At 34.6% G+C, this 15,559-nt stretch overlaps 1 long non-coding RNA gene across 2 annotated transcripts in view; it reads right to left on the reverse strand.

Moving 5' to 3' along the window:
* Positions 1-3,017: 3,017 nt before the first annotated feature.
* The window catches only part of LOC105336842 (uncharacterized), a 57,957-nt gene continuing 45,415 nt past the window's right edge, over positions 3,018-15,559 (reverse strand). Inside the window, exons 5-6 of one of the 2 annotated variants that reach the window (XR_010715224.1) lie at positions 8,936-13,164; positions 3,018-3,328 (exon numbers count right to left, since the gene is read on the reverse strand). This is a non-coding gene — a long non-coding RNA (uncharacterized lncRNA). The remainder of the gene's footprint in view (positions 3,329-8,935; positions 13,165-15,559) is intronic. The other variant, XR_901527.4, reaches the window with a different exon arrangement.

Below are 15,559 nucleotides of genomic sequence, written 5' to 3' on the forward strand. Positions count from 1 at the left end.
TCACAGATAGAGAGAGCGTGTGACATCGAAAGGCTTAATATTTCCGGTTGAGCTAGGTTAGGATGCTATGTGCCGTTTTGAATAAATTTGAATATAGAATAGATATCATTCCCCAATTTTAACAATCCTTGCTTTCATGCCATGTTTTTATTCAATGTGTGTTAGAAATAGAGAAAAAAAAACGAAAAGGAGAGAAGAGGTAGTTTCAACAATAATTTAAGAAATTTCAATTCTATGCACTTAAATACTTGTCTTTAAAAACCAATTCATCAAAACACCAACGTTTTGCGCAAACATGTATTACCGGTATAAAGATAATCAAATCAAATGACAAAACCATAAAAAAAAAATACAAAATCTTTATCATTCTTTGAATTGCCTTACTCAAAATTAGTCAACAGATCCGCTTTGTAAACTAACCTAACAAAACCAAACTTCGATTGTTGAAGTAAGCAGCCAGAAAATTTAATTCCGCAATAACCATTACATTCGACAAAATTCACTGATTTTATCCGGTGTATATTGCCTCTATACATATCAACCTAATTTTACAGAAATAAAAATCGAATATATCGGTACAAAAGGTTGACCTTTTTGATTTGTGGTTTTATTACAGAAGGGAAATCGTTTCAATCTCACAATATTGCCAGTGTAATAAAGTAGTCCATTGCAAAGTTTTCTATTAGCTTCTTCGAGGTCCCATTTGACAAATATTGGATCCCAACCAGATTTTGAAAGAAAATTTATCCCCCAGGTGAATGAAGTATCTTTGAGCGATGTTATCTGTGAATTAAAGTCGTGTCGTTGTAAAAATCAATAACTTTGGAGGTTTTTATTTGTTCCATACAACTCACAATCACCGATTTTTTAAAAAGCAAACAGAGACGATCTTCGACATCTTCAACGGAAAAAAAAGTTTAAATCCCTTTTTGGCCGATTTTCTCTTACAGCGTACCTTGAATATTGCATTTCACAAGGGCGAGACCTTGACTCCTACATTATAGTTCTACAGGCCACAGCCAGAAACTTTTTTGTTGCAAAGAAGTACAAGGAAGAAAATTTCAGTCCCTTTACATCCTATTGAAATAAAAAAGACTATAAAACCAATAAAGGTTCAGAATCTGATAAACTGGAGAGAATTTTTAGAAGTCATATCGAGTTTTAGTAACGTATACATTTCTGTTTTAAAGCCTTGAAAATGTAATATTCTTTTATGACCATTATGAAACCCATTCTTTCATTGATACCCACGTGTAAGGACCAAAAAAGTTCTTCAATTTTATCAATGGTCCTCGACGATTGTCCTATTGAAGACCGGAAACGGCAACTTAATACGCAGTTCTACTGATACCCAACCTTGTCAATCTTACTTTAAAATTTAAAAACTGGATCAAACAAACAAGTTGTCTGATATTGAATGGTAATGTCCGGCCTGATTACATGACCCGGCTCTTACGGGGTCTACTTTTACCCCTATCTTGAGACCATTGTGCTCTAGTATTACATCCTTTTATATGAGACTGTTTATTCAAGATTTGTTGGAATGGAAGAGGGTAACATTTTACAAGTCCAACTTTCATTAAAATTCTAATAAAACTTGGAACATAGGTGGGCAGCGATAGACTATCTGGGTGATTTGTTCGTATTGTCAACCTAATCCTTTCTTGCTATTACACCGAAATCTGTCCTCAAGGCTAAAGTAGATCTAATGGGTAAAAATCAAAGGACTGGTCGTAATTCAATTAATGCTCTTCGCTTTTATATCATAAATGAAACTATAATTTAAAATAAACAAGGTGAAATAGGTGCTTTTCTCATGTTTGTAGTGAACTCGCAATGAGTCGTAATTATCAATGTTTGTGTTGATAGAGGTAAAAATTTTATGCAAGAATAGTTGTTGCGTCACCAATATTCCATTTTTTTGTTAGTGTTATGAAATTATGTCTACAATGTCAAAGATCTAGAGAAGTAAAGTTAGGACAAAAATGTCACGAGGACTCTATCATTTTCATGGTCCAAATTAAGCCACAACGCCAATGAAGAAACTCGGCAAACGGCTATAGACGTCGTATATAGAGCAGTTAGATGGCTGAAGATGGTTGGTTACTAAAACTGATTTTATTGTAGAATCCTGTCATATTTTATCACCCATTACGGTCCAAACTCTTGAGGAGAGAGCACCTGAGGAGGTTTATTTGGCGACCACATCTAATCTTCTTCCTTTACTAATATAATTTTTTTTCGTCCTCTAAAGGTATCCAATTTAATGACGCTAGGCGAGCTAATTCATTCTCAGTAGATCTTGACAAAACATTAAGCTCACATTTTCTCCATGGTCCATGGAAAAGGAAAATAACTAGAGGGCAGTGATTTTGGTGTAACATCCTGAATAATGATGAGTCTACTATTTCATGCCCCGCGACGTTCCATATTCATGCATGAGAAACGCATTACATTATAAATACAATGCGACCATTTTGAAGGATGAAATTTTTACCTGGGAAATTCCAACACATGTGAAACTTTCTATTTCTTTTCTATTATTCCTCCTATATGGGAATTAAAAAACAAGCCTTATTAATGAAATTGAAAACGTCACTTGTTATTCGCATCAAAATGAAAACGGTATTTGTAAACATAATTGAGTAAAAATATATGAGACTGAGAAAATAAATTACTCTGTGCAAACAATAAAAATCTGTTGAAGGCTTGGCATTATGCAGTGGGGAGAAAATGAGTCATATTACACTTATTTTATTAAATTGTTTACAAGGACATTATCATACAGAAAAAGAAAGAAGTTGGGGCGGATAATGGGTTTGGGAACACCACAAAACATTTATTATCAGATGCCACATATTAATATGCATTCATATTTCACAATGAAGCCCATCTCATTATTTGGAAATATCCAAGAGCTGCAAATAAACTTTTTAAAATATATATATCACTTCCATTTCTGCTCAATTGAATAAAAATGTTTTAAAAAAACCACACCGAGTTCTATTTGTTGGATGCATTTATTGTTTCCAATATGTTAATATTCAATTTAATAAAAAGGTTCATATCAATCAAAGCCTTAGCTCTAGAGAAGTAATACATTGTCACACCTGCTGGTAAATCACTTCCTGTATGGTAAAACAAATTATTAATCTCTCTCTCTCTCTCTCTCTCTCTCTCTCTCTCTCTCTCTCTCTCTCTGACCTCTTTGCATTAAGCTATGTGCATTTGATGACAAGAATAATAATTGTAGCTCTTTGTTTGGGAGGACTAAATCAAACGGTTGATCTCCAACATTCCTTCACTGTCACATGGTTTTTCCTGTTTTCTGAAAAATGGAAATGAACAGAAAGTTTTATGTTTGTGCAGGTATATCTTAAGTAACTGTGTTAATTAAGGTTTGGGATATTTCATAAATTATGCCCAAATCTTGTCACTTTCCACTGAAAATATGGTTGATTTATGTTCATTCCCAAAAGTGGCGGGATTTGCATATGTAAATGAATGAAGTTGCCAAAGCATACAGAATGAGATTGTTTAAATAATAGCCACAAATACAATTACGTACTTTGAATGTGACACTTGTTGACCATACTGGCTGCCAACCTACTTGACAATGGTATAAAGATCTAAAAACCTCTATCGATTTTCCACTATACACCTGATATGCAGGTAAATTTGACAAATCCATTTCAATAGCTCATTTCCTGTGAAATTCTGCCCCCAAACTAGTGATTTCATCTCTGAAAAAACTAAGTCAATATAGCACTTCTTGAAAGTATTTACTCAATAAAAAGGAGAGTGCTTGTATCTATCAAAGAGCAACAGGAAGTACCGCCTGATATCAATGCTGAAAACAAATTAAGAAATTAAATTTAGAAGAAAAGAAAAAAAAAATTACGGCTGAACAATAACTGTTCTGAGAACTAACACTAGGAAACTCCAACATTTCTTTTCTTTCAAAGATACGATGTTATCTGCAGTTAACGGGCATTGTTGGTTTGCTTGCAGATATTCGGTATCTATTGCCTAAATCTGCACACAATTAGAGATACTGAGTGTTGTGGAATGAATTGGCATCCACACCTGTGCAGCCCGAACACCTAACACCAAGTTATAACTCCCCAAGTCCTATACAGGTAGGGCACCTAGACACTCTCTATACAAGACAAATGAAGAATCAAGAATTCGGTGGTGCAGTGCGGTGGAAAAATTCATGCTTGAATCCATTTGACAAGAAAATACATTTATTTTCAGACACTGTAATCCATCTGTATATTTTAAAGTGACTGTATAGCAAAATATACAAATGTTAAGTCTTTTCTCGAGACAGGCAATTACCTTAACGTTAATAATGGAGTCGGAGGCCACAAAAGGTTTTTTCTGGTTTAATATATAATGTGATTACCGGTGAAAATATCAAGAAAAGAACTAGAAATTTATTGAAAATTTTTCCCATACATTTACATTAAATCAAAAGTAGGTATCTGTACTTTGAAAAGCACAAATTGCTTCTGAAATTTCGGAATGTCATGAGACACCAAAGCCTTTTCTAGATGGCACTTTATTGCCTTAGCGGCTCTTGTTTCCTTCAAAACAGATTAAAAATACGACTTGGGAAAATAAAAATTTGATTCTCCTCATACTCTTGTCCATGACCTGATAAATTTTTGTCGTTTCATTATTACACATTGTAAAAAAAAACTAAGCTCTTTATATATAGTCATTTGATTCTGTGGATTTGTTTATCCTTTAAGTATTACCTACTCACATACTCACTCCAAAAGATACATTATTTATTTATTCATGAAATGAGACAGCTTGATTCCTATTGAAGTTTTATTCAATTTAAACACAACACTATTGTACAAGCATGGATGTCCTTTCCAGTCGCACAACATACTAATGCATGTCACGGATTTTACATCCCTTAGTTGTTAGCTCTTGACAGTATGGCTTTTTGCCAAACGAAATTTAGTTGTGGAACATGACAGATTAGGATGTTGAAAAATTAAAAATGCAATTTTTTTTTTTTTAAAGTGGCATCATGCCAAACCCCCCAGAATACTGAGAGGAAGGAAGGCCAAGTATGGCAAAGTGATGTCCAGGAGATGAACTCTCTCGTCTCTTGATGAACCTGTTAAATCTCACTAAGTATATGATTTATATCGATACTTATATAACAAAGAACTTATCCCTAAATCCCTACCCCTGTATTATCTTTGGTAGGAGACAATTACGTAAATAGGTAAACATGCTGTTTTTCATTTCCTGTTCAAATCTTGAGGAGCTAATTACTCCGAGCCTTTGAAGTAAGTTGAGAATTGCAGCTCATGCTACCTGGTTACACCTTTCCCAGTCATTCCCTAGTTTTGTCACTTAGTAAATCATCGGAAAACCATTAGTTATAACATATTTACATGGGCAATAATTATCACGTTTTGATGCGCCCTCGGCAGAGGATTTATGAATTTTTATATCTCTTAGACATTATAACAGAAAAGTAGATAATGTATCCTTCTCAGGTGACCAATACCCAATCAAGGCAAAGCCAACTTAAAACAAAAGGTGGGGTGCATATCAAACTGGCTAATCCCACCGGCTTAAACGTTCAAATCTTGGAGATAAGATGGACCCATCTTGACAGTAAGCCCATTGTCTTGCAGTGAAGACCCACTGAGCTTCTCTTACTTAATACAGGACTGAAAAATATACTTCAAAACAGATTTAAGGGGTATTAGCAGAGGTTTTGGTCCAAATCAGACTTGTCAGTAATGAGGTGTGTGAGGGAATATTGAAAAACTTGCAGCTTAATGTCACTATCCCATACCAAATCTTCACATTAGCTGGTGGTCAAATGATCATGGAGCTTTGCCTACCGACTAAAAAACTCCCAACCATACATGTACAGAAAATAACCCAATATCTGTAAACCCATTGTCTAAGCAAGTGTACTTTAGAAATATTGGTAAATACATCAAAAGCCACCAAAAAAGCACTTCAAAATCATTGTAGAAATTTATGTCAACAAAAAACGGGGTGATTGAGATAGAGGGCAGAGCGAGGATCGCTTTTGAGGAGCTTATGGTGATTAGGAGGAATCAATGAATCATTTTGACCTAATACTGGAGTGTTTATGAAAGTACAAACAAAGAAGACAGAATTAAGACCCATTTATTAAACTTTAAACATTTTTTTTTTAAAGTTGTGAGTTTTCCTTTACATATCTCTTCCCATGGCTGTCTTCAAAAATCTCCTACCCTTGCCAATTCTAGAAGAGACGTCAACCCGGTTAAAACACACATTTCTTTCCATGGGTGTAGACTACAATCTTCTATTGATGCCAATTGTGGTTCAGAAGTCATACCACTGAAGGGATGTAGTGTATTTTTAGTGTATTTTTATATTACATGGGTATATAAATAAATTATGATGGTTCACTCAGTGTGGACTAAAACAGGATAATACAATAGGTACTATAGGAGTACTCATTAACACAGAATAGGCTTAAAGGTATCATATACTATATAGTGTCACAGTAATAATATGCTATTAATAAGATCTTTTGGCCGAATGACTAAATAATCTGTGTAACTAATTAATACAATAGGCTCAGGTCTATACTAATATTATATCATGTCAATAATAATAAGATTATATTTTTTTTTAGTTTTGGGTTGGGTAATGTCATTGAGATTTACTGAGAGAGTGTATGCAAGAGATATTAATCACAGAAGAAGATTTCCTGTGGCGTGTTTAATTCCACTTCTTCATGTAATATAACTTGGAAACACATGTCTGGCTCACGTTTTTTGTCCACAGTCTAAAAGTATCTGTAACAAGTAAGTCTTCTTCCTGGATTTCATCTTTTTAATACACAGTGGTCATTATAATACTGTAAGCTCTCAATATGATTCGGATGGTACATGAACTGTACTAAGTGTCCCCCTTAATTCATCACCAACTCCTAGTGTATTGAGTAGGAACAAATATTAGTAAAAGAGGCCAAATTTGGAAATGATAAAAAAGACTGATACAATCGGTGAGCCAGTCCCCTTCAGGTAGTAAAGTGACGATAGATCAAAAATCGCCGCCAATACAGGATGGTCCTCTTAGGTGAAATCACTGGGGAGATCCGTCATGATAGAGACCCAAATCTGATGCATAAATACAGAGAGGTTCTCCAAACACCTCAGTGATCAAGATGAGTTATAAATGGTCTGACGCAGGTATAGGACAGGTGCTCTCAAACACGAAAAACATCTTAGTCAGACGTCATCTCTGTGTCAAGGACGTTCTATGCTTAGCATGTAAAGCTTTCTAATTTACCTGTAAGCTATTTGATCTTGTTGATATTTTTGACACAATTTTTGAACTAGATGTACAATAAATATGACACTAAATGGAGATTGTTAGCATTAAAAACACATTTATCGGAATTCCTATGTAATGATTGTTACACTTTGTCGTAAGACTGAATTGAGTAATACAGATACATGTATTAAAATTTGAACACTTTTTCCATTTGAAACATCATGCACAAAATCTGATTATGTCCTGAAGATAACAAACACTTGTTTATTTTTTTTTTTTACTGACAAAAAAGATCCTTAACCCATTGAAAAAGAACACTTACACATAAGTACCACATTTTCCTATTTTCAAAGAAAACATTACGTAATTCTACTTCAAATTAAGTCTCGAGAGCACATGACAATAGTGATACAAATCTGATTATGTTTAAAATGTTTATTTTTTATGACACCATTTTAACTGAGTCACTACCAAGGAAGAAATGTGAAACAATAAAATGAATAATCAGGAATGACCAATGAATTATATTCATACTAAGGTTAGAGAAGAAGACCAAGTCGTAATAGTCTAAGACTAGAATAAAACTTTTGCACTTAAAACAACTTAACCAAGTTCAGAGTAATCAGGAATTGGTCTCATGACAAGGCAGCTGTAATCAAAACATCCTTTCTTTGACTACAAATAATTGCTTGTATGTGTCTGCTTTGTATGAATAATTTGTCCAAAATCAGGAATATAAATAAACATGGTCAAATGAATAGCTGACGTAGGCCTGAATCAACACTACCCCCCTTGGTGCAGATTTCAAGGTTGAATCCCTCTATACCTGCCTAGTATAGGTGCAGCAAGTGGGCGCGTCCTTTGCCCTAATTATGCTTGAAATACGCCAAAGATAACAATAACAAGTATCGTCAATACCCAGGAAAGGAAATTTATCCATTTTTCTTTTTTAAAAGGACTGGTAATAATGAGATAATCATCTGAAGTAGAATCAAAGGTCGTAGTATTTTTCATTGTACTCCCCGGCCCATTGGTAACATTATTTGTCAAACCTCACAAAACTGATAGGTAAATGTTTAGGTAAGGCTATTGTCCCTTCTGCTTACATTTTGAGGGCCTGCACTCAATCACACTGGAGTTCATTAATTATAATCACCCGGTAAGAAAGGAGGCTCGGTAACTTCCCAATTGTGCTTTTCTTAAATAATAGAGAAGTGTTAATTATGTAGTTACTGCTCATTACAAATACTATAGATTTGGCATTGGCTGGTCAGCTTTATTTGATTTGCTTAATGTGGCATAGACAGGATATTGAAAAAAAATAAGTGAAAATGTCAACTTTATAGTTAAATACATTGACCATTGATTCATATTTGTTTTCCGTGAGCAGGAAAGTTAATGCAAAGTTCCGCTCTCCTGAAAAGAAGGCTCCGTAATATGGAGAATCAACACAGGAAACTTTATGAAAGAAAAATAATTATTTGTTCATGATATTACAGGTTTTCTGCAAAGCCCATAATGGATCCTGTGGTTACGCAGATCCATAGACAGTTCAACCTGAAGAGGAAAGTTAGTAAATACCTGTTTATTTGTTGATTAAAGACCTCAAATAATTACAAACCAGTGTTCAATTTCCTAAGGCACTGAAAAGCTTAAATGACTATAGCATCATAATTCCATATCCAGCACAGGTTGCTGGTGGTTCCTTATTTGTCGAACCTTCGTTAAAACAGGAGAGCAAATAATCTGCTGGGTTTCACAGTGAAAACTACCCAGTAGCATTAATTGATATCTGACCAAATATTGAAGTCAAGATTTAAACACTCAGCTAATTCTGCCCAGAAGAAAACAATTTACTTTCATTACTCAGTTATCGTCACCGAATATTGTTTCATTTTAATCTAATTCCTGGTTTCCCAATCCGTCAATCGCCAACAAAAGTTGCTAATGGTCCATGGGTTGTTTGGTAGTACATTCACCCAGTTTTCCCCCTTTTCTGGAAAATCTGCTCTTAAAGTCATTCACCTGAAAGTTTTTTAATCTTATGACTCAATTCTCTATTACAATATTATTAATCCCCTTTACTCAAGCAGTGAAACAACCTCTGCAATTTTTGGATGGTCGATATGACAATAACTTGGCTGATTACATTCAAACTAGGTGACCTGACCGAACAGCAAACGGCATCATCCCTCTCAGGCAAAACAATGACATAAACAGCTTTAGGACCCGAGAGAATGGTGCCAAAAAATACTAATAAAGTTTGGCTTAAAATAGGACTGAGATCTGAATCAGAATCAGGTCAAAAAGCTGATGCTTGATCGATCCACACATGATATTGCTTCCAAATGTTTTGTTCATCTTTTTCATTGTACTAGATATATAATATATATGACTAAAATTCACTGAGCAATTAATCAATATACCAGTAAATGCAAATGCATCACTTTTTCAATAGATTTTTCTCTCTGCATATACATGTACCAGGTATTTCCCCCGTTTTCAAATATAAAGAGAAAAACTCTTAGGAGGTAGGCACAAAGCGATTGGCCAAACCATTCACAAAAGGTCTTTTGATATCAACATGCACACCAAAGGGTTTCTTTGGAAAAATATTTTGAATAACTGTTTAGACCCCTAGTAAATTATCACTAATTTGAAAGATAGCTCTAAAAATGTTTCTTTAAATTGGTTTGCATTCAAGTATTTATTCATTTATTATTTGCACTTACACAGACCATTAGATTTTAATTCTAAGATTAATACCTCTATATGTAGTTTTCATAACACTTAGGAACTTATAATTTGGCAATTTTGTTGAAGTCATGGTAGGGGGCAATATTTATTCAATCAAAGCAGAAGAAACTTTTTGAAAGCTTTAAAATTTTCAATTATTTGCTAGTTCTGAATATAATGTATTCATTTAAAATGCACATATATGCTTCTAATAACAATATATAATGCTCTCATCTGGTATTAAAATGTGATTGCTATTTATGAGCATTCTCTACCGAAACACTGCATTATAAAGAGCACCTGTTAATTTAAATGAGAAATTTAGCTTAAACAAAACAGCAATGTCACTAGTAGGTATTCATCAAAATGGCAATGTAAATGGCCAACAGCTATCAATTTTTTACTATCAAGCAGATTCAAAATTGCATTATGTGACACAGCTGTTTCTCATGATACTGCTGCTGAATGATGGGTAATAAATTGTACGCTAAAGCTTTGATAAAATAGTGTGCAGCCATCTACACTTTGCATTCGGCTCATTTGTATTGGTGATTCGGAACAATGAAATTCCATGGTTCAGATTCCAAGTCTGTGCTGAGAATGCCGGGAGTCTGTTATAATCTGAGTGACATAATTACAAAGGCATTCCTCCAGCACCGCTGGACATTCGGGATATCTAAGATATCCATTGCAAGATGGAAGTTTCTATCTGAGGAGACAGGAGCTGGAGAGGACCTGTTTTATCACCGTCCTGATAAGACAAGACTTTTATGTTGTGAAGAAGGGACATAAAAGTGTGAAAATTCACTTTGATATTGACACATAAGTATCTCTCAGATGTAACAAACTTACTCCACTTGTTAAATTCACCAGCACATTTGACAATGTTATGAACATATGACGGAAGACACAGAGTAGCTGAAATCTGAGGGTGTTACTTAATTTATCTGCTAACCAAACACTTCTAACTGGCTCTCTGTAGCAATGATGACTTCTGGATAGATAATGTCCCATTTTTATTTACATAATTTAAACTAATTACAGGGCTTGTTGGTACAGTTCCATTCTTGCCCAAATAAAACTGGTGGGTAGAACAAATACAATAAGAGATAGCATAAACGTTTGGTAAAATTTGGTGATGCCATAAATATGTTTGTGGATAAGGCTTGTGTGTATTTGGTGATAAAACATGGCCTGATGAGCACAAATCTGATGGCTTATCAAAGCAGGATACCTTGATGTGTGATTTGGAGAAGTCTAACTTCTCATTGCATTCAATCTACCTTTTAAGGTGCAATTGCTTTAGTAGGGGCGCACCTCTGATTTACAACACTGAGAAAAAAAATCAAATTGAGTGCATCAAGACAAACACACCTCTTCTATTTTTGTCCATTTCCTTCCAAATAAAGAACCCATTTTCATTTACTCAAAGAGATTGCAAAAGGACATACTCTTAAGTACAAAGAGTTGCCATCCAAAAGGTAAACATTATATAAAGTTGAGAATGAGAGATATAGGAGAGAGAGAGAGAGAGAGAGAGAGAGACTATCACTGCATCTATGAAATAATAATTCTATATACACTCTATCAAAAATATATTAAAATTTTATTAGTTCTCATACATCAAACAATTATGGATAACAACATAAAAACATCAAAAAACAAATTAAAAATAAGATACCAAACACCCCACCATATAGACTTACTGTCAGACCAATACAATGGAATAAAAAGCTGAATGAACAAAGCATTGATCCAAGCTCTGATCTCATTTTTCAGTTAATAAACTCCTCTGTATTGTGATTTCTAATTCCCTGGCCTTTCGTAAAAGACATTCAGATTGCCCCCTGAAAGACTAATTCAGAGTTGGAAGAACTTGATGACACTGGATTCCAGGGACTTAGACCAGCAGAAGTAATGATATTGAACAATAATACATAACATAGTCATTATGGTGAATGTCATGCCACCCGGAATCCCCATAAACACAGTCTTATTAACAGACAAAGCATTACTTAAAGCTCTCATCAACAGCATACAAGCAATAATTCATTCTTTGGCCAATATAGTTTGTAGATAATACAAATATACAAAAGGAATTGAAATCTATGGCATCAGCTACATTTTGTTGTGTTTTTGATCATTTATTAAAAGTGAGGACCCACCAACACAAAAACTATTTTCAAATCACTTGTAGAAGTAAAAACAATTACAATCATTTGAATAGTAATCTATTCTAGCTGCTAGTGTCACCTAGGTTCTATCAAACTAGGAAGCTTTAACTAAAATGCTCGTCACTGAAAGTATCAACAAATGTTTTACTGGTCCCATAAAAAAGAACAATATAAAGCCATAGTATAAATGACATTTGACTTCTTTTCAAATTTTATTTTCATTAAATCAGTCAATTGTGTGTAATAAAAAACATTCATATCCCCTGAAATGTTAGTATTGCTTATGTCATGGGGATCATCTTTGAGAGCGAGTTGTAAAACCTAATGCAAGATTTTTTTTTAATAAAAGCTAGCCAAGGCCCTTTTTTAACATAAATAATCTGAAATTTCTTCATTTATACCACAATGTTTTTTAACCAATTCAACTAGTCATATTACAAATAATGTAACAAAAACTTTAACACAAACGAAGACTAAAAACATCTCCAGATTTTTATCACAGGAAACATAAAACCATGAAAACCATGACATTTTTTAAATCAGGGTCATTTTGTTTTCTTCCAGGAGGGTATACCACTGTGATAATGGAAAAGACAAATTGTACACAACAGCCATGATGCAATTTGAGACAGAAACCCCTTACAAGGAGAAAACCATCTCCTGTTTGTCGACATACAATGAATTCATTCCAAGCAGCAAACACCCAGCAATACACAGTCCTTGGGTTTCATTCTAAATTGGTCTTTTCTGGCAGATTAGAAAATGTACCAAGTAAAACGACTGTCTCCCCTCCAACAAAGGATTCATTTGTCCCCCTTTTGTGTCGTTGGCTTGTGCCATCCCTGACACCAAATTAACTTGTAGTCCGTGCATACAAGACCAGCGACTATAGTCACAAAGTCTGAACAAATCTGGTTTCTGTTGACTCCAATTTCTGGAACTGCAAAAAGACAGAATAGACATGCTAATTTGCCCAGCTATTGTAAATCTTATTTACCAAGTAATCATTCAGAAGTTAAAGACTTATTTAACTGGTAAATTTGGCTACATAGCATTCAATCCAATGAATCAATTTCTATTGACTTTGGGTCTCCTACTATTTCTATAGAGCTGTGAAATTTCACACAATTCCCCGTTCATTGGTTGGGGTTTAAGTTTATTCTCTTCTATTGTCCAGAGGTTTTCATGCTATTGTCATGAACTGCATTTATTTCCAACGGAACAGATCTGCTTTTCATCACCACATAAAAATCTGAAATTACCTTCATTTAATCACAATAAATAGCTTAGCTGCAATTACATTACCAAAGTACATACCCAAAGCTATGTAAGATACAACTTTGAAACCACTTTGAAACTCATTATAGAGACCACAGGCAGTAATTTATTTTCTTTAATAAAATCGTTTCATGAGCTGCTGCTCTTCATGGCAAAGACCGATTTTAATTTCTTTGATATTTGGATCTGTGTAAAGATTGGAAATGTCAAGGGGGACAACTCTAGTTCAGGGCCACTTCCTTTATCTGCTATGTAGGCAGTAATGCGTATATTGGTTGCACCAATATGAAACAATATTTACCTAGCCATTCAGAGATTGTCTTGTTAAGCGGAGATTTTGACACAGAGTTCGGTAAACACAGTCTCGCGTAAACACCAGTATTTCTTCCTTTGAGGGGGGACTTTCATACATGGAAAGCAAAATATTTTGCTCCATTATGAAAAGGAAGTGTACCTGATGTTGACACAAAGTAAGGGTGGGAGTGTATTTAATGAAATTACCAAATTTTCCTCAGGTGAAATTGCAGGGTTGAGAAACAGCTCGGTTAATGACAGTTTATTGTTCACAACAAAAATAATAATATGGAGGGATTAGAATTTGACCGAATGAAAGGTTCCACACTATCTAGACAGAAGAGTCTGTCGTCTGGGAGTCTTTCATCACACTAAATAAAAAACAACATTGCACTGAAATTTCATTCCTGTTGGTACAGTATTATTACACTGTCTCATGTTTGACGTTTCTACACTCTACCATTAGCAAATTAAAATTTCATGACAATCTATGCTAGGAATTTTACATGGAAAACAGAAATGCACATTTAACCAGAATTAAAGCCGGTTGTTTTGTACAATGTATCTGTTCAAACTTTGATTCTGCTATATTTTGACCTGTTTTATGATAAATAAATCATCCCATCATATAATCATCGCGCCGATAATAGCCCTCAAATTACCATCATTGTCAGATTCAGTTGCAAGGTCTGAATTTCATGCCACCTAACTCTGTAATTCCTCGTCATTAGTGCAGCAAACAGGTGACTGGGCCTCAAAAGTGGGGATTAAGGGGGTCATCTCGCTGATTCCATGATGTCATCATCAGAGAAAACACTTCCAAGACAAATTAATCCCAAGCTGACCTTTTCTGCTCTCTTATGGCAGAAGATCAAAGAGGGCTCTTCTTGGTATTTCACTGTATTCTATCCCCGTATTGACACATAACCCTCCTGTTCAGAGCAAGTGCCAACACCAATTGACATAACATAGCAACTTCCACACTTTTTTACAAATTTGCAGTCATAATGATAAGATATGCTTTACAAATAATCAGTTTATTCCTTTTGAACTTTGCAAGTGCTATCTTTTTGTTTGACATAGGGAATATATATTAAAACACATAACAATGGCGGATTTGATTATTGGTGATCAAAGCTGTAGTAGGGGGTGATTATATTCCATAGAACATCTACCGTACGTTTCTGAGCAAACAAACAACCCTTCAGTGGATCCTTGAAGTGCGAAGTTTATAAAAAAAGAAATTGTTTTTAGCTTCCAAAGTAAATTTAACAGCTGACGTTTCTACACATTCAGAATAGTATTCATTTTACAACCGTAAAAGACAATAATTGTCCATACACAGGTGGGGGTGGTTGTATTTACAAATTGATATATATAGGGACAATGCATATGTATCTCTATAAAAATCCAATAAAAAGCTTTATTTAGAACCTGCCAATTGTTCTGTAGGGGAGCGATATTTGCACTGCTCGAAATTTGAACTATTAACTTGGAAGATGGTTTCTTGTGGATTTTGGACACTAGTCAAACTTCAGTCCAAAATAAAACAGAAGTTTGCACACAACGCTAGAACAAAGACCGCCTTGTCAGGGAATATACTCAGCGCGGACACACGGCTATCCCTCACCTGACGACAAATCAATATTGAGACCTGGTCGGCTCTGGCATTTTTGGTTAGCACAACAATCGGACAATTTAGGGTACTTCACAAAAGTACATTTAAAAAACACCTTAACATATAAAAAACAACAAGCTATCAT

The sequence above is a fragment of the Magallana gigas genome, chromosome 6, assembly GCF_963853765.1.
Source record: "Magallana gigas chromosome 6, xbMagGiga1.1, whole genome shotgun sequence".
Lineage (NCBI taxonomy): Eukaryota > Metazoa > Mollusca > Bivalvia > Ostreida > Ostreidae > Magallana > Magallana gigas.